We start from the raw sequence: 20,001 nt of genomic DNA, 5'->3' as shown, positions 1-20,001 counted from the left end.
CACAGCGAAACCCCGCGCAGCCTCTAACAAGGATGTCGAAGCAGCACGGGGGTGACCGTGCCAAGCTGTTCACCACATATTGCTGAAAAGTTCAATTAAGAGGTAGTCGCTGTGGAGCAGTGGAAACGAATGCGACTAGGAACCACAAGGTTGTGGGTCTGACCCCCGGCCTCGCTCAGTGGGTTAAGGATCTGGCGTTGCCATGAGCTGTGGTGCAGGTCGCAGATGTGGCTGGGATCCGGATCCTGCATTGCTGCGGCCGGCAGCTGTAGCTCCGATTCAACTCCTAGCCTGGGAACCTCCATGTGCCACAAATGCGGCCGTAAAAGCAAAAAAGAAAGGAAGAGACGAAAAGTCAAAAATAACAGATTACAGAGGATTTTCTTAAACAAAAGAGGTCTGATCTGCAGGTGTGTCTTGGCGTGATTATATATGATTTTAGCTTCAGCCTTTTTAACTTACATGCCATTTTAGCTACTTCTGTTATAAGCATGAACACTTCTGTCCTGCAAATGAACAAACGCCTCATTCGGGTATGATGTCCAGGTAGGGGAACAGGCAATGAAATCTTACCTTCACGTTTTCATGAACAGACTGAAGCTGTGCAGCTAAAGCTACAAAGGTTTGATAAATTTTCTGCATAGCCATTGACAAATCTATAAAAGAAAATACATTATCACACAAACACGAATACAACACAACCAATGATATTTTGCTATTACTCGGGTCCAATTCTTGGCACAACAGTGTGTAGGATGCGAAAACCGCACTGACCCTTCCACGGAGCGAGAAGACAGCAGAGCGGACTGAGGGCGGCTGGGAGCCTGAGGGAGGAGCGAGGAGGGCGCGGGACGTACACCGGGACACCTCACGAGAAAGCGCCTCTGACTCACAGGGTCAAGACCTCCTCCAGGACGTCTACGGAAACTTCCCGACGGCGCCTGAAGGCGACTACTGGGAATAATCTAGAGTATCTGCCGTGCAGCAACAGCTTAAGCGCTCTTACTGAAAACACAAGGCTATTAAAAAATGTACCAGGAAAGGGCTTCCCGCTGTGGCACAACGGGATGGGCGGTGTCTTGCTTGGGAGCGCCAGGACACAGGTTCAATCCCCAGCCCAGGGCAGGGGGTTAGGGATCCGGCACTGTCATAGCTGGGGCTTAGGTCGCAACTGCTGCTGGGATCTGATCCCTGGCCCGGGAACTCCATATGCTCCAGGGGCAGCCGAAAAAGGAAAGAAAAGCAACTGGCTGGGAAAGCGTGTTACCTTGCGGGGTGATATGTGAGCTGCTGGCCTGGCTGGCGAGGTGGTTCTCCAGTTCCTCAATCTGCTGCCTGTACTGCTGGAGCTGCACTTCAAACTGCTGCACCAAGACTCGGAAGTAGCTACGCAGAAACATCACAAAGCACATCACAGTCCAAAACTCTGTCTCCTTTGGATTCAAAACACCAACACATAAAACCTGATTCAGGTCCCCAGTTCAACAGGGCCTTTGAATCAGTCTGATAACATAACGTATCTTTAAGTGACAGAGATGTTACCGAAACAAAATCCCAATGTGCACGTTACCAAGACATCAAAAACAGGGGCATACCCTTATTCCAATCATTAAAATCCCAATTAAGGGATAATCTACAAAATAATTTAATACTCTTCAAAAGGATCAAGGTCATCAAAGAAAAGGAAAGACTGAATCAATGCTACAGACTGGAAGAGATTACGGGAGAATAACAAAACGCAGCGTGAAAAGGATGCCAGGACAGGCAGAATATGCTCGTGGAAAAGTCAGTAAAACTTCCTCAGCTCGGCAGTTTGGTTAACACAGCGCCGACGCAAATTCGCCTTCCTGAGAATGACACTGGGCGACTACCCGTTGTGCTCACAGGAGAGGAAGCGGGAAAGGAAGAGAAGGAAACCCTTTGTACTAGCCCTGCCCCAACTTCCCCGTACGCCTAAATTTCAAAAGAGAAAGTTTCAAGTGTTCTTGTCAGTGGGATTTTACAGCCTAGTACTTACAGTTCTTATACCCAGAACCTGAAAAGACTACAGCCTCCAAAAGCACATGTAATTACGATGACTATTCTGAGAACTGTAACCAGAGACATGCTACAAAGACAGAAAGCAGACCGAGCAGTCAGAACATCACCCTGTAAGCAAGAGGGAACTGGGCAAGATTTCAGCAAGGGAAAAACCATACACTTCGACCCATCCCAAGATGAGCTGGGGTGGCAGCATGAACAGTAAGACAGCGGGAGCGGGTCCAGCAAAGACCCTCGTCCACCATCAGGGAGGGTAACACGAGTGCCACCGGCACTTCCCTACGTTGAAGAAATACACTCTAGGAGCTCCCACTGGGGCGCAATGGGATCGGCAGCGCCTCTGCAGGGCTGGGATGCAGGTTTGACCCCTGGCCCCGCACGGTAAGGCTGAGAATCTGGCGCTGTTGCAGCTGCGACGTAGGTCGAAACTGTGGCTGACGTGATCTGACCCCTGGCCCGGACTCTCCACACGGCGCAAGGCAGCCAAAAAGAAGGAACAAGAGACAGAGCAAAAACCTACACTGCATGAGCACGGAGGGGATGAGGTCTGCAAACCGCCACCTGTTCAGAGGAAGCGTGTTTATCCAGAGAACAAAACAAGCAGAGGGAAATGTTAGCGGGCAGGGCATGTGGATGTGGGAGGCAGAACTGCTTTAACCTTGAAACTTGCCTGTAAATCTGAAAAAAATCTTTTAAATTTTTTTTCAGGGCCCAGGAGTCAAACACCCCTCGCGGGCACAAGCCCAGAAAGTCACCTCTCCCGGCCGCGGGCCCCGTTGGGCAGGCTTTGCGGACAATCAGGGACAGTGGTGTGGCGAGCATGTATGTGACAGCCTCAGCCACGGTCCTGAGCAACAGGAACAGGTACAAAAACACAGACGGGATATGTATCACAGGGCTGGGTATACAAGCTGGGTACAGATGGATTTTTCCGTTTTACTTACCTACACACTGTCATTTTTCTTTCTGAAGATTTATTATCCCAGCAAATAAAAGTTACAGAAGCAAAATAAAGGGTTAAACTATATTTAGCCCTGGGTAAGGAAGGGGCTACCATAAAATTATTTTTAAATTGAAATTCCTTATGGGCAAAAACATAAATTTCTACTATCTGCAAAACTTAATCAAATGAGAGTTCCGTTGTGACTCAGCAGAAACAAAACTGACTAGCATCCATAAGGAAGCAGGTTTGATCCCTGGCCTTGCTCAGTGGGTTAAGGATCCTGCACTGCTATGTCTGTGATGTAGGCTGGCAGCTGCAGGTCCGATTCGACCCCTAGCCTGGAAACCTCCATATGTCACAGGTGTGGCCCTAAAAAAGCAAAAAAAAAGAAAAAGAAAAAAGAAAGAAAAATTAATCAAGTGGAATACACCCTCTAAGTAATACAAAATGCTACTGCATAACAGTGGTTAAAAGCTCAGACCTAACCCTTCAATAAAAGGGGGATTATATACCTTCTTAGAATTATTATGAAAATTAAATTTAAATATCCACGTAAAGTGAGCGGGCTTGCTACAAAGTAAACTAAACACTTCTAGCCTGTATGTTGTTTTTACTATTCTGCCTTTTTAAAGCGAGAAATATTTGTTTAAAAAAAAAAAAAAATCCAGTGACTTACTCAGCAGGAGCTGTATTTTCATGTTGGAGTCCAGGTGGTGTTTTCTGAGTCCTTAAAGCTATTTCAGCATTTTTTAACTCCTAATATAACAGAGGTTTTAAAAGAGAAAAAAGCCAGTTAAAAATTGGGCTAAAAATACCAACTCTCGCACAGGACTGAAACTTCACCAAGGCCACTCTCCGGGCTTCGTGCTATACGGGCCTATTGCGGATGAAGCCGCTCTGCAGGCTGCTGAAAGCTCTTTCCAGGGAAGACAAACTGCACTTTTAACAAACTTCATAATAAACTGAGAATGGGCTCTACTGATCTACTAAGAAACTATGGATTTCTGTAGGATTCATGAAGTTAAAACAGCTATTTCTATTTGAAAAAAACAAACTGGAAAGAAAAAAATCCTACAATAAAATGACAGGTGAGACAGGAGTTCCCAATGTGGCACAAGGGGTTAAGCGTCCAAGTGCAGCAGCTTGGGACTGCCCTGGACCACAGCAGCAGGTTAGGGGATGCAGCGCTGCCACCGGCCAGGAACTTCCACATGCCATGGGTGCGGCCAAAAGGTTTTCCAGAAAGGCCTTCGGCGAGCTTACCTGAGCGGTCTCTATTTTCAGCTTGTCGATGCTGAGGGTGTTTCTCTGCAGCCCACTGGCAGCCAACGACAAGAGCTGCTTCAGGGCTTTAATATCTTCTTGCACCTTGAGCATCGCTTTTGAAGACATTCTACTAATTTCTTCTTGCACCTGTTTTTGTTCCTTCACAAATTTCCTTAAAAAATAAGTAAAACTGAGATTAAAAAATGTACCTTTGGGGAGTTCCCGTCGTGGCTCAGTGGTTAACAAATCTGACTAGGAACCATGAGGTTGTGGGTTTGATCCCCGGCCTTGCCCAGTGGGTTAAGGATCTGGTGTTGCTATGAGCTGTGGTGTAGGTCGCAGACGTGGCTTGGATCCCACGCTGTGGTGTAGGCCGGCGGCGACAGCTCTGATTCAACCCCTAACCTGGGAACCTCCATGTGCCACAGGCGCGGCCCTAAAAAAGACTAATATAAAATAAAATAAAACAGGCCATTCAGAATTTTTAGTCCAAGTGTTTCAAGACGCAAACACTAAAAATTCATTTACAGTTGACATGTTTTACAGCAGCGCAGTTACAGAATTTCAATTCCTTTACTTCCTTAAGTCCATTGTTCTGCCTCCTACTTTCTAAAAGCATGAACACGTGCAGCCAGGCTACAGTGTTGAGGAGCAGCAGAGACGGGGGCCCTGACACCCATCCGAGCAGCTCCAAGGGCAGTTTACGGACGGAAGACACTGGACACACTTACTGCAGGTTGTCGACGTCCTGGCAGATGACAGGAGGCAGACTCTCATCCTTGAGCGCTTTGCTGTCCCTAGGGAAGATGCCACAGGGGCGTGAACACCGCGGCCCGAATCAAAAGCAGACGGCTGAGTTTTCCTAGCATGTGTGTTAAGACACAACAGAGCAAACACACCCCGTTTACAGCTTTGCTGGAGGGTTTTAAAGTTCTTTATAAAGAACAATACATGTCCTGCCCTATAAAATAACCATTCACCTGACACGGAGGCTTCTTTTCTAAGACTGGCGTCTATTATGATACACATAGATACATGTGACCCAATCTTTAAGAACAAAATGAGAAAAACCACAGAATGGATGAGACAGGAAGCTTAAGATCCTGTCTGTACTACAGGGCTCATGAAAGAAGGTCTGCAGAAGCCCTCGTAATGAGACGCTCACCACTCTACCACTCTACAACTGCATGCTGTTCCTCAACAAAAGAAGACGTGGGAGGAGCCTTACGGCATCACAACTACCCAAGAGCAGCGGCACTGACAGTTAAGACTCGGCCCCAAGGCTGCTGCCGCTGCTGCAGGGACCTAACCCCAGGCCAAGCGCAGCCTCTCAGCTCCCTCACCCAGGCAGCGGGGCTCAACTACACACGGGCGTTCGGGAGGCGTGAGCCTCATCACTGATTCACAAATGCTTCACTGACTGTCCTACAATGGAGAATACACGTGGCCAGAACCACCTGCAAACACTACAGGATGCACTGCGAGTCTCCGCTCCCCGGTCATCCCCAGGAAACGGAGGCTGCTGGCTCAGGAATGCATGTATCCGACAAAAGGCATCTACACATACTTTTAAAATGTGTGTCTGTAAAGAAAAGGTGCTCCAAGAATAAAGGTCCATGAGTTGTTCAATACGTAATCATTTTAAAATACGTACTTCTGTATTTATTTATCACTTGTGGAGAAGCCAACGACTTCCTAGAAAGAAACTGTTAGAAACTGTCTCAAAGACCTGACCTTTCAGAGTCTCTGCAGAGCCCATGCTTACTATCCTATTTTCAAAACTCTTCAAGAAATTTTCTTCTAAATGCATACAGGTTCCATTCACGTCCAAACATACCACCTGTTTACAATTTAACATGTGCAACTCTTTAATTAAATATGGTAAAAGTTAAATGGTAAACTTACTCTGGTCTTGTTCCTGTTTTATCACCTAGAAAATTCAAAAAGCTCTGTGTAAAAATAGGTAATTTAGCAAATGTATTTCGAACACAAGTGTTAAGTGCACACAGACTGAAGTACAAACAGAAATGGTTAAGGGTTTCTTAGACGACCTCTCCACATCATGTGATGTCACGACCTGTCACAAACCCCAAACACAGAGCATGACTGAGGCGCATTCACACACAGGTAAATGCGACGACGGAGCTGACCTGCACCTACTACGTTCAAGGGCAAGAAGCTTCCTCTTTCAACGACCTTCCTTGAAAAATGTCTTGCCCAGTGAAGAGTTTACCTCCTGAGAGCTTTAGCTGACGCTTTTTAAGAACCTATCAGCAGAGTACTAGAATACTGCAAATTACCTACATATCTTACAAAAGCAGCAAACCCTAAAGAATGAAGCTCGTTAAGGCGGGCCCAGCAGTAAGACCTATCCGGTAGTTACCACTGACAGCACGCATCTGAGAGGAGAAAAGCAAAACGCGCCTTCAGCAAAATGCCAGGGACTCACTTTCTGATTTTCTGAAATTTACTTCTGGATACAAACATAAGAACTCCTTATGTAACAAGATACAGAAAATACAGAAAGTCACAAAACTTCAGCCCACCAGAACCGCCACGGTCCCTTCCAGCCTTTTTCTGCACTTACAGGTGCCTTTTAAGAGCAATAAGGACTCCGTCATATCTTAACATGTTTTCTCAGCTTGTTGTATTTTCCATGTCACTTGAAATGACTCTGAATGACCACAGTACGATGACGCAGCGGTCTGAGAGCCTTTATGCCCAACCCCTTCCTGAGCACACGAGCATTTACCATATAAACAGTGCAGGGACTGCCGATCTAAAGGGCTGTGCACCGCTCTGTCTGCAGGTCAAGAGGAGGAACTGCAGGTGAGGAGGGGACCAGGGACGGCACCTGCCGATGAGCAAGCTCATCACGTAAACAATTTACCATCCCGTCCACTACAAACCAGAGTGCCTTTCCCAATCCACTCTCAAAAGCGATAAACAAAGCCTTTAAAACACTGCTGCAGGGTATGCAGGTAAAAAAGCCACTTCATTCTGATGTGAATTCATGTTTCTGATACATTAAGTAAAACATTTATTTCAAATGTTAACTAGACAAATTTATTTCTCCTTTTGTGAACTGCCTATTCTTGGTAGTGACCCTGGTTTTTCTAGGGATGCACCTGCAGAATAAGGAGATTCCCAGGCTAGGGGTCTACTCGGAGCTACAGCTGCTGGCCTACACCACAGCCACAGCAATGCAGGATCCTTAACCCACTGAACAAGGCCAGGGATCGGACCCGCGTCCTCATGGATACTAGGCAGATTCATTTCCGCTGAGCCACAACAGGAACTCCCTACCTTTTACCTTGGCACATGGGGTTTCTTTTGGTTTACTTCTTTAGTAGAACGGCGATGTATTTTTCCGTGTTGTGTTTCACTGAGTCTAAGGTTTTTTCTCCACGGTTTATCATTCCTGAAATCGGTACCCATGTTCTATAGACAATGTTTTAGATTAAATGAAATACAGTAATATAACAGAGATTTTATTTCGTAAGTAATTCAACTTTTTGATGACTGATTACCGTTTTGCTATTTTTGATATTCTACTTTTACCATATTTCACAAGAATTTAAGTGCTCCCAAACGTGTATGGAAGCCTGCACCTATTTCTAGACGACCACGGACTGCTAACGGGTCTCCACACGGATCCTGCCTGCCCGTACAACACCTTCACGTGGCTGTCATTTTAACGATTTTTAGGCTAATAAATTAACCCTAACACAGTTTCTCCTTACAATAAAACCCACGTCCAGTCTTTTAAATTCCTCTGCGGATGTGGGACACCTTCGCCGCCAGGTCAGCTGAAGTCCTTCAGGGCATCAGTGCAGAGAGCACGCGTGCACTAGCGGAGCATGGGAGCGTGAGGAGCAGAGGAGACGGTGCAAAATGTAACAGCCACACACGTGGACCTACGACCCTAAAAACTTCCAGGCGAACCTGGATGGGAAACTGTCCTGAGTAACACGCAGCATGGCAAGGGCACGGAGGAAAGGGCATTCCCACCCTGGCTGGTGGGTAAACACATCGGTGAAAGCGTTCTGGAAAGCGACATCACAACATACACCAGCAGTCTCCAAATGTCCCCCCTCAAAGCCGGGACTTCAGTTTCCAGGTATGTGCCCGAGGAAAGAGCCAAACAGGAACACAAAGGGACGACAAAAGCCAAGCTCACCGCCTGGGCGCCGGGCCTGGCCAGTTTGGCGAACAGTAATCCCCAGGCCCAGCCCTGGGGCGGGGCGCTTCCGTCCCGTAGGACCGAGAGGACAGATAACCGGAAAACATCACAGAGTGGCGAAGCGGGGCTGGGACCTGCAGCCCCGAGCTGACCCAAACCACCACCCCCCCCCCTCCACAAGGACGCCCGCAGCGACACTTCCCAGAGGGAAGAATGGGAGACAAACACCGAGATGCTGGCTGCCTCGACAACAACGACGCATCCACTCAAAAAACTGCTACCAAGCTGCAATGAAATATTTTTAAAGAATTACTGGAGATCCCTTTGCGGCTCAGCAGTTAACAGATCCGGTTAGGATCCATGAGGATGTGGATTCGATCCCTGGCCTTGTGGGTCAAGGATCTAGAATTGCCGTGAGCTGTGGTGTAGGTCGCCGATTCAGCTGGGATCCTGTGTGCCTGTGGCGATGGTGTAGGCCGGCAGCTACAGCTCCGATTTGACCCCTAGCCTGGGAACCTCCATATGCTGCAGATGCAGCCCTGAAAAGCAAAAAAAAAAAGAATTATTGACACTGATCAGAATTTATGACACTTTACAAGAGAAGGAACAGCTACAAAGCAATGCATGTATCCTGGTCCCCATTTGAAAGCCTTTATGAACACATGCGCTGAGATGGCTCCACGAGCGTAAGTCATGCAAATCTGAGTTATCTACAAAGATAAAACCTTAAATGCACACCACACACAGTATTTGTGAATATAATGCAAATTTTTAAATAAAAACTTTACTACTGAATATTTAACTCTCAACCTCTCAGCCACGGGAATCTAAGCTCCATCGACAGGACGGGGAGAACCCAAAGTTACAACGGGACTTACTCTTTTTATCTGATGAGCTACTGAAGTCGATGCCGCCGAGGCCTTCGTTGCCTGCAGTCGAAGTAGCTGCCGTGGTTCCCAGGGTCAGGCCCAAAGCATTCTGTCCAAGGCCTGCGGACAAGCCAGCCGTCACTCACCAAGGCTTCTAGATGGTCTCTCGCACCCCACCCCCACCCCCACGCGCACGCAAACGCTCTTGGCTGGACCCCAGGCCAGGCGCGTCCTTGACTGAGACAAGCAACAGGAAGCAAGCCCAGCGCGTGCTGCGGACCCACACTAACGGTCCAGCTTGGATGCGACAGCACGGGCAGCTTGGATGAGGTGACTTTTACTCACTAAAAGGGCCGGAATCTATCTATTCCTTCGCTGTATATGGAAAAGTACTTGCTGTTCTTAGGCCCTCTCTACCAAAGCCATTTTGGTTCGTGTCTTTTTAGGGACTCTATCTTGCCTTCCAACCATGCTCTGGAATTATATACTCTTAAAACACTCTAGTACTGGATGTATTCACTGGATGGAGGAAAACAACATATTCAATATTCAGGTGAATCTTCATGTGGTATACTTTAAATATTTTACAGTTTTACTTGTCAATTCGACCGCAACAAGGCTGGGGAACCATAAATAAAACAGTCCAGTGTGAATTTCTATTCATTTCTATACCATATAAAGCAAAGAGTTTTACTATTAATGAAACTTTAAAAAATAATAATTAAAGACTTATAGTTCGAAAATCATCAAAATTCCATATTCTCAAGTTCTTTCCATTACACGTGGAGCTGGACTGTAATTAAGCGAAGCCACTGGGTACACCAGCGAGTCAAGGAGGGGCGTCTGAAGGACCTAAGCTGGTAGAGCACGCCAGCCCGGGCAGCCCCAAGCTGCCGCGACAGACAAGAGGCTATGTACTTCAAACTGAAACCAAGGCAACAGCAGGATGGGCTGGATACCAGCACGAGATAAATGAAAACTACATTTAAACCACGACAGTGTGTGAAAAAAAACACAGCTGAATAAACAACAATTACTGGAGTTCCTGTTGTGGCGGCTCAGTGGTACGAAACTGACTAGAATCCGTGAAGATGTGGTTCGATCCCTGGCCTCGCTCAGCAGGTTAAAGATCCTGCATGGCTGTGGCTGTGGCTGTGGCTGTGGCTGTGGTGTAGGCCGGCAGCTGCAGCTCCAATTCGACCCCTAGCCTGGAAATTATGCCATATGCTGCGGGTAAAGAGACAAAAACAAACAAATAAAAAAACCTGTTACTAATTTTTAAAAAGTGGGTAACACCCTGCGGTTAACGTGACCTCAAATTAAGCACTGTGTGTCGGGTCAAAGAGCCTAATCGGAAAAGACCTAAAAAGCTCGGTAACGACACACAAAGCAACCCTGAGTCCTCTACTATGTCTGTGTTTGGCTCTCATGGGACCCTTCGGGGAAGATGTTTAAATACTTATCCTGCAAAGAAATGCACAGCACAGTCTTCCAGTGACTTGATCAAAGACACCTCCACAGTGCCTCTAAGAAAATTCGTTCTACCTGTTATCACTCTTGCCTTCAGGGCACTCGCATGCCCCTTCCTGACATCGGCAGCAGAAAGCCATTCCCAGAATCAGGCTTAGCAGCTCAAACTCTCTCACGATGAATTCAGAGGCTACATGATTCACGATCATTTGACTGCCATTTTATTTATTTATTTGTTTATGTTTTGTCTTTTTATGGCCACACCCATGGCAGATGGAGGTTCCCAGGCTAAGGGTCCAATCAGAGCTACAGCTGCTGGCCTACACCACAGCCACAGCCACACGGGATCCAAACCGCATCTGGGATCTACACCACAGCTCACAGCAACCCTGGATCCTTAACCCACTGAGCGAGAACAGGGATCGAACCTGCCTCCTCATGGATACTAGTCAGATTCGTCTCCACTGGGCCACGATGGGAACTGCTCAACTGCCATTTATGAAAAAGACAAGATTCTCTAGAACAGCTTCCTGAGTCCTTAAACAGGCCCTTCTTTGTCTCTATCTAGTCAATCAGTACTGAGAAAATGTATTTCTAAAACATCGCTCAGATATCCAATTACGTATGGAAAACTTTAATTTACAGCTGTCTTTATACTAAAAGGAAAACATCAGAGTTAAAAAGAAACACAATCTGCTCAAAAGGCCAAAATAAAGATGACGTAAATTTAAATATAAACAGCTACCATTTGGGGAGTTAAGTATCGCCTATTACCTGATGCTGCTGTGTTTGTATTCTGGAAAAGTGAACCTCCCAGACCAGCCAAGGCTCCCCCTAAAGAAAGGCCTGTGGACGCAGTGGTCGTCGTAGCTGTGGTTCCACTCAAGTTATTGAGAGTAAATCCTGTGGATGCTATAAAGTGAGCTGTGAGCCTTCAAAAGGAAACATCATTTCTAAGACCATCACAGAAAATACGGAACACTCTCTAGAGAACTGATGTCATAATAAAACAGTCTGGGGAAACTCTAGACATAAACTTATGCACACTTAAGAATAAAGAGAAATAGTCCCTTCCATGAAAAAGCAGGGACAGAAATAAGGGCTTTGGTTACTATTAGCACGATACAGGCGACTGAGTGCAGACTGGAATTCTGAGACTTCAACCCAGGCCACCAACCCTACACTCAACACTGATGACTCTTCAGCCAGGTAAGGTCCATGCAAACTTCCTGGGGCCAAAGTGGCCTTTGAAAAGCCAGCAGACGCGAAGAGTCCTCACAGGCCCTCTCCCCTGCTTTGCTGCGCAGAGACCAGCTTCCAAGAGCACGTCGGCTGTTCAGTGCTCAAGGCTGATCTTCCACCTCGGGCGCCGGAGGTCGCACTGCTGAATGATCGGAAGACCCATGACCCCGAACGGGAGGTACCTTCACCCAAGGTGCTACTCTGTTCACTAACAAGTGAGGTGGGAATTCAACCAGAAACCAGCCCGCTCCGCTGGGTGGGTGTCTCACCGGCCGGGGTCGACGTCAGCGCAGAGGAGAGAGAGAGGCTGCCGGCCGAGGTAGAGGTGAGCAGCGAGAAGGGCGTGGCGGAGGCCGCGGGTTTACTGAAGCCCAGACTGAAGCCCGTCGTCGACGCGGTCGTGGTAGCTGGTGCACCTGTTTAAAACAACCTCCCTTTACCGGGGCTGTGCATGCGTCATTCTATCCCCACAAGGCTGCCGTCCTACATTCTGCAGACAGAACAGGGATGTGTGCGGCTGCGTGTGCACCAGACAACAACCACACACCAGCCCTGGCAAGCGCTGCCAAGACGGCCGGGGTGTAAAGAAAAGCAGGAAAACCCCATCGATGCCGCAGGACTGCCAGGCAACTTCCGTTCCCCCTCCAGAGTGACCTGAGGCTACTTCACACGCCTTCTCTGCTGCTTGCAATCCAGCGCCCAGCTCCTTCCCTGCTCCTCCCTGTGCTCCTCTTCCAGGCCACTGGCGTCTGTCCACCCCTGTCCTCCGCTCACTTGCTAAAAACCCAAGCACTGGTGACTTACGATGATTCAGGTGCGTGGCAAAGTGATACACACACACACACACACAGAGCCCCCTGTGCCAGGCCGCAGGGGTTCACTGCCCATCTGTTTTAGACGCAGTAACATCTCTCTTGAAATGACACTTCCTAGGGCTCCATTCCTCAGCTCTCGCTTCCCAAGCACCTCAGTCACTTTCAGAATCTCAGCTCTAGGTCGCAGGGCTCAATCTACCTGCACTGGAGTCGCCACAGGCCTGTCTTACCTGGGTGTGTGTCCCTCTGGACGCCTACACGTTCCCCTGTTTTATAAACCTTCCTAAACCCTCGCCACGGTCAATTCGGTTGCTCAAACCAGAAGGCACTGTCACGTCATCCTCCCCCTGTCCCCTGCGTTCTATCAGCCACCCTCAAGCCTACATCAGAGGCACCCCTGGGTTACAAGCATCCTCAGAGCCTTAGCTCAGGCCACCTCTCACTCAAGAACTATCACAGTAACTTCTTCATTTGCTTTTCTGCTATCAAGTTCCACCAACCTCTAATCTACTCTTGGAATTACCTCTGCTACTTAAGAAAACAAGAAAATAATACACTGGAGATTTCCCTGGACTTGAAGTTTCCATCAAATCCATGCACTGTCTCTAAACACAGGGCAAAGGCCTGGCGCCCAAACACCTCTCCCGTGTGGTCGCACGCGGCTCCTCACATGTCCTCTTCCTACCAGGCCCACCCTCAGAACCCTAAACTCCCCAAGAAGAGTACTCTTCCTGCGCCCCTGCATCCTGTCACGACTGGGCCTCTGCACCTCCCCCTCCGGCCCGAATGCTTCTGCCCCCAGGGCACCCTGCTCCCCTCTGCCTTCCCTGCCCCTCTCAGAGCCCGTACCAGGTGACATCCCATCCCTCACCCACCAGCCTGCTCCTGGCCTCACCAGGACCGCCCTCACCGCAGCCCCACCCACCACATTCCCGATGTTCAAGGCATCACAGAGACCAAGGCCAGTCAGGAAGCAGCACCTGCTCAAAACAATCCACGAAAAACTGTCTGAATGACCGGTGTTTGGGCTTCTCTGAAAGCACCGAGATAAAAGCAGCCAGACCTTATGCCTCTGGGTTGCCGCTGCCACAAGTGCAAGTCCCTGCCTGAGTCACGTGCTGTGGAAATGGATACAGGTTCTCAAAGCTCAGCAGAGGATCCAACGGCTCACCCTCCCAACTACCGCTGGCCGAACTTTGGTGGTAAACAGACGTGTAACAAGCAAGCAGCGTCCCAGGGAAACAACCCCCCCAATTCCACGTCCATTTGCAACCGACGTGGATTTTAGCTGAGGTCCCTGGGGGTCCTCTCCCCCTCTGCCCCTTTCACGTCGTCCCTGCCATCCAGCTCAAGGCAGCCGTCGCCCTGGTTATCCAGTCCGTGAAGACATCGCTAGAGAACTTTGATATTTTTGAGCTGGAACGGGATCCAAAAACTTCAGTCCAACACCCTCATGTTTCATAAATGACTAAAGCTGCAGATATAACACGCCTGTCTAAGGTCTTACAACTATCTAGAAGTACAGCCAGGGTTCAATTCTAAGACTTCTGGCCTAAGTTTGGGGCTGTGTCCACTCAAAGGGCTTATATTACCACAAAACATAATGTGATACAAAATTCTACAGAAAGCTCATTTTACTATTTAACATCTTTTCAGAATTAAGAAAGGATTATGGGAGTTCCTGCCACGGCACAGTAGGTTAAGAATCCAACTGCAGCACCTGGGGTGGCTACGGAACCATGGATTTGATCCCAGCCCTGGCAGTGGGTTAAAGCACCCAGCGTGGCTCACAGCTGTGGCACAGGTCGCAGTTGCAGCTTAGACTCAATCCCTGGCTTGGAAACTTCCATATGCTACAGGTGCAGACAAAAAAAAAAAGAGGATTGTGTATTCAGTGTTTTGTTTTGTTCAGGGCGAACCCACAGCATATGGAGGCTCCCAGGCTAGGGGTCCAATCGGAGCCCCAGATGCCGGCCTACACCACAGCCACAGCCTCGCTAGATCCCAGCCTCATCTTTGACTTACACCGCAGCTCACCGCAACACCAGATCCTTAACCCACTGAGCAGGGCCAGGGATCAAACCTGCGTTCTCATGGATACTAGTCAGCTTTGTTACTGCTGAACCACAATGGAAACTCCAAGTCATTGATTTCTCATTCTTAAAATTCTTTTAAACTTTATTTTTTGGCCTCACCCGCAGCATGTGGAAGTTCCCGGACCAGGGATCGAACCTGTACCACAGCAGTGACAATGCCAGGTCCTTAATCCACGGAGCTACCAGGGAACGCCAGTCACTGGCTCTTCAAGTACTCAAAACACTGAAGGGCTCCTGACAAGCCAGTGTCTGTGATCCACATTCGTTCTTTCCACACCCTCCTCTGCACCCCAGCTCAGGGACACAGGCGGAAAGAGAGGAGCAGAAAACCACTGATCTGGGATCTCCAAGCTTCACTCTTACCCAGCGTTAATCCCGTAGTTATAGCTGTTGCTACGCCTGGGGACAAAGAGAGAAAACGGAACCATCAAGGGAAGACGGCCTTCGTGTGGCTTGTGTTCGGGGAGTGACAACCCTGCTGGGAGGCCCAGAGGAACCAGGCGACCTCCGCATCACCGATGCCCACAGCGGCACCCTCCCCACTGCGCTGGCTGTCTCACTACGAGCTGCATGTCACTAAGCTGTAAGATGCAAACAACATCAGGCAGGGAGGCAAAGAGCTGCTCCAAGCCAAACCCTGGCACCACGTCAAGCAGCCCCGCAGCTGGTCTGGGGCTGACGACTGCAGCTCTTCCACACACAGGGGGTGGCTCAGTGCAAAAGGTGCTAGCAGACCAATAGGCTGAGGACTCGGAGGAAAGGTAAAGAAGGAAGCAAACCTGATAAACAGGGGCTCCAGTGAGACATATTTTTGGCTTGATGGTAACAAAATATGTTTTTTTTTTTTAAAAAAAAAAAACTTCTACTATTGAAATGTCCACCAGAAACCTTCCCTTCTTGCCCAATTTTCACTGAAACAATTGTTTCAATAAATAAAAATCTAAAGCAACTCTTAGGGATATAAATTACGTTACAGCAAAACAGGAAGCTGACTGTCCCATATGCACTAAATTAACATCCAAACTGTAAGCCTGACTTAATCTTCAATAAGGCAAAACGCTGTTTGAAGTTTTAATGATTTGAACTCATTACATCTGCAGAGCTTTGTCGTCTTCAGTCCTTAAATGTACGCGGGTGCTGTCCTTCCTTAGGCCCAAGTACAGCATACCTGACGCTGGGCCTGTGGCTGGCCCTGAACCGCAGCTCACGGCATTTCTCTGCAGCTCAGCATCCTCCGTTTCTCAGCACAGCGGCACCTCGCGAAGGGTGGAGACACAGGACAGAAGCCACGCCCAACATCCCACACCGACTCCCCGAAAACGCAACAGTCCTCCTTACCTGTGCTTGTTCCTCCCAGAGTGAACCCAGTGGCAGGTTTGGATCCAAAGAGCCCGGTTCCAAAGCCCCCGGAAGGAGCCGACGTCGTCGCTGGAGTCGAGGTGCTCCCCAGAGTTCCGAAACTGAGCCCCGCAGACGGGTTGCTTGTGTATAGGAAACACAAAACAAAGTCTCCTAGAGCCAAGACTTGTTTAAGGAAAACGCGAGTTAGCTCCTCTCGGGGCAGGATGGTTTTCCCCATTTACGATGCCACACACCTCCCGAGGACACAAAGGCAACGGACAGTTTACGCTGAACTAAGTTCAAATACGTTTCTGTTCTCTTTAAAAATGAATCCACACATAGAATTAGCCTTAAGACGCCAACACCCGTCTTCAAGAAAGGCCTCACCTACAGACAGCAGTCAGGGTTTCGGACCCCAGTAATCACAGGCAGGATCACACACACTCTGCTTCAGCAGTTTTCACTTGAAAGCTGAGCATACTGTAAAGTGACCTTAAGGAAATCCGATAAATGTACACCATTTTCTTCTGAACGACTCGTTACAGTTCACCCTAAATGCATGTGTCCTCCCCCGGCTGCTCACACAGAGACACAACCAGAAAGAGACACGTCACTCCAAGCTGTCCCCACCGCCCCCACTGCTGCGCTCCCGTCATGGGGGTGGGGCGTGGGCCTGACGCAGGAAAGTGCAAAGCAAAGCTGCCCGCTTCCCAGACCAGGGGCACTCAGCAGACCTCCTCCCCGCAGGGCTCCTGAAGGCTTCAACAGGCCCGCCGCTAATAACACGGGACGTGCGCAAAGCTCACAGCTTTTCAACTGTTAGCAAACGTCAGAGCCTCAAATTTGCTATTTATAGGTGGGAGAACAAACAATGACAATTAGCCAAAAAATCTGGACAACTTGACACTTTGTAAGTGTGGGAGTTCCCACTCTGGCTCAGCGGAAATGAATGGGCCTAGTATTCATGAGGATGCAGGTTCGATCCCAGGCCTCGCTCAGTGGGTTAAGGATCTGGCGTTGCTGTGGCTGTGCTGGCGGCCAGTGACTTTAGTTCCAATTTGACTCCTCGCCTGGGAACACCCCTATGTTGCGGGTGCGGCCCTAAAAAGACAAAAACAAATGAACAAACAAAAACAACCATGTAGGCAAGTTAAGCGTGATAATAACAACACGGATAACGGAACAGGAAGTCCTGTTCTTTCTGTATACGTATCTTTATGAAGTCTCTCCCTGCCCCTGCGCACAGACGTACACGCCACAACAGAGCCCAACCTCAGTTCTAGAAAAGCTTAAAAGCCTCGGGGGACTTTAGTCCAAGGGGCAGGCAGGCTCCAGCGCCAGCTCTCCAATGTATGACCTAACCTTTCTGTCAAGACTAAGAGATTACACAGGGCAAAGTAACTTCTCTCAGTAAACCGTGTTGTTCCAGTTACCAGAAGAGCAGGTACAGGTTCCAGGACACACGGTGTGTGACAAGGTGTTCGGCCAGCTCATCCCCGGGAGAGGAATGAGAGGGGATCGGTGGCCCCGCCAAGGAGCAAAAGGGACCCTGACGTGCCCTGCTTTACCATGGACCTGAAAACAGCCCCTGCGGGCACAGCCATGTGCCCCTGGTGTGTAACAACGGGGGGCTGGCAGAGCCGGGCTGCAAGGTCTCGCCTACATTAGAGCACAGATCTTTAAACCCTTCATCGACTGAATCAAAATGTACTGTAAGCAACTCTACCGGCAAATTTTGAAGAGTCAAAATAAGAAAATGCTTCTTATGTATCCCATCTTCCCAAACAAGTCAGGGATCCCACTTTTACTGCTATTCCATAAACACACAAAAGATACACAGTGAAAGTATGTATTTCAAGGCAATTAAAATATTTAAAATTTCTTGACAACTTAAAGACACAATAAAGTGTTGCACAACTTTATAAAGCTGAAAATGTTACTGAAGAAATAAATGAAGATGAAATCTCACTTCACCCAGAGAAGCAAAGGAGAAATTTTATCTGGCAGAGAAATTCACTTAAAGAAAAAGAAAAAGCTCCCCAGGACCCAGCCAATCCCTCAACAGGATGTGCTGTGGAAACGCCAAGCAGACCCCACAGGTCAGGGACGGAATCCTGACCCCGCGCTGGCCTTACTGAGGACGGAGGCGCGGACCCAACAGGCGACATTCCCCAGGCAGACACCAAGTGACAGGCACGATGCCCAACACTTAAGTGGCTTTACCTTACTCGACAACCTTGAGGTAAACGGTCTACTACTGGGGCCCTTTTCCAGGTGTGGGAACTGAAGCTTGGAGAGTGACTTCCGCAGAATGATCTACTAAGAGACCAAATCACAGTGGCATTAGGGAAGTCAGCCCTCCAAACCAGGGGACAGGGGTGCGGTTATTGGGGTTTTCTTAATTCCCAAGCCTTTCTAAAGCCCGTATACGTTTCTCTAGTTTATAATAGTTCATTCACTCAACCATTCAACACGTATTTATAAAAATGAAATAAAAGCCCTTTTTATAACGCCAGGCATCATCACAGGGACTCCGATGGAGTGGGAGATGGTAAGACTCAGACGCTGCCCTCAGGAAGTTTCCAATCACAGAGAGAGATTTCTCAATCATTCATTCATTCATTCAAAGAAGAGGCATCTCCCTCCATCCAATGTGTCTCCTGGAAAACCAGCACGAAAAAATGTCGACCATCATGGGGCTTACACTGTACTGCTGGGATCAGAACTAAAAGTCAACAAAAAAGGAGTTCCCGTCGTGGCGCAGTGGTTAATGAATCCGACTGGGAACCATGAGGTTGCAGGTTCGGCCCCTGCCCTTGCCCAGTGGGTTAAGGATCTGGCGTTGCCGCAAGCTATGGTGTAGGTTGCAGATGTGGCTCGGATCCTGTGTTGCTGTGGCTGTGGTGTAGGCCGGTGGCTACAGCTCCAATTCGACCCCTAGCCTGGGAACCTCCATATGCCGAGGGAACGGCCCAAGAAATGGCAAAAAGACAAAAAAATAAAAAAATAAGTCAACCAAAAATGTAACAAGCTGATTACAAACTGGAGGTGCTATGTAGAGGGTGGAGGACGGAAAGCTCCCCTGCGCTGAAAGGAAAGAGAGGCCTCCCTGCGAAGCACCCCTGAGGCCCAGGAGCAGGCACCAGTGCCACGCAGGAGGTGCTGGGGAGCTCCAAGCAGAGGGAACTGCCCACAGGTGGGAAGCGGTCTGGCCAGGTCCACCTGAGGAAAGGCCGCTTCCCTTGCTAGAGCAGTGTTTTTCAAACTAAGATCCCGAGCCATGCGAGGAGTACAAAATCAATTAGGTAGCTCACAACACACATTTTTTAAAAATGAAATGGAACAGAATAAAAAACATCAAAGTGCACTGCCTGAAATAAGGGTAGTATCTTCCGCTGAAACTTTGCTGCAGTTACTTATTGGAACGGCTGTGGATGTTCTTTTACAGGGGAGCTGGGTCACTGAACTGGCACACACAGGGATGAGACGATGGGGAGTTCCCGTCATGGCTCAGCAGTTAACCAACCCGACAAGCATCCATGAGGATACAGGTTCGATCCCCGGCCTTGCTCGGCGGGTTAAAGATCCGGCGTTGCCGTGAGCTGTGCTGTAGGTCCCAGACATCTGGCGTTGCTGTGGCTTTGGCGTGGGCTGGCAATTACAGCTCAGATTGGACCCCTAACCTGGGAACCTCCTTATGCCTCAGGTGCAGCCCTAAAAAAAGCCCCCCAAAAAA

General features: G+C 48.7%; 1 long non-coding RNA gene across 4 annotated transcripts in view; it reads right to left on the bottom strand.

The window, feature by feature from the left end:
• LOC102159943 (nucleoporin p58/p45) overlaps positions 1-20,001 on the bottom strand; it is a 34,193-nt gene that overhangs the window by 12,552 nt on the left and 1,640 nt on the right. For 2 of the 4 annotated variants that reach the window (XR_002336616.2, XR_002336613.2), the window contains exons 2-11: positions 16,263-16,405; positions 12,283-12,429; positions 11,546-11,683; positions 9,311-9,421; positions 6,155-6,179; positions 4,981-5,046; positions 4,247-4,421; positions 3,660-3,739; positions 1,268-1,386; positions 574-656 (exon numbers count right to left, since the gene is read on the bottom strand). This is a non-coding gene — a long non-coding RNA (nucleoporin p58/p45). Of the gene's footprint in view, positions 1-573; positions 657-1,267; positions 1,387-3,659; positions 3,740-4,246; positions 4,422-4,980; positions 5,047-6,154; positions 6,180-9,310; positions 9,422-11,545; positions 11,704-12,282; positions 12,430-16,262; positions 16,449-20,001 lie in introns of all 4 variants that reach the window. The other 2 variants (XR_014818999.1, XR_014818998.1) reach the window with 2 other exon arrangements.

Source organism: Sus scrofa, chromosome 11, assembly GCF_054392235.1.
Source record: "Sus scrofa isolate SSC_HxYL_T2T_F1_AM1 chromosome 11, Sscrofa_HxYL_maternal_Yorkshire_Landrace_v2.0, whole genome shotgun sequence".
In the NCBI taxonomy this organism is placed as follows: domain Eukaryota; kingdom Metazoa; phylum Chordata; class Mammalia; order Artiodactyla; family Suidae; genus Sus; species Sus scrofa.
The sequence above is the reverse complement of the archived record's forward strand: the minus strand, read 5'-3'. Positions and strand labels throughout refer to the sequence as shown.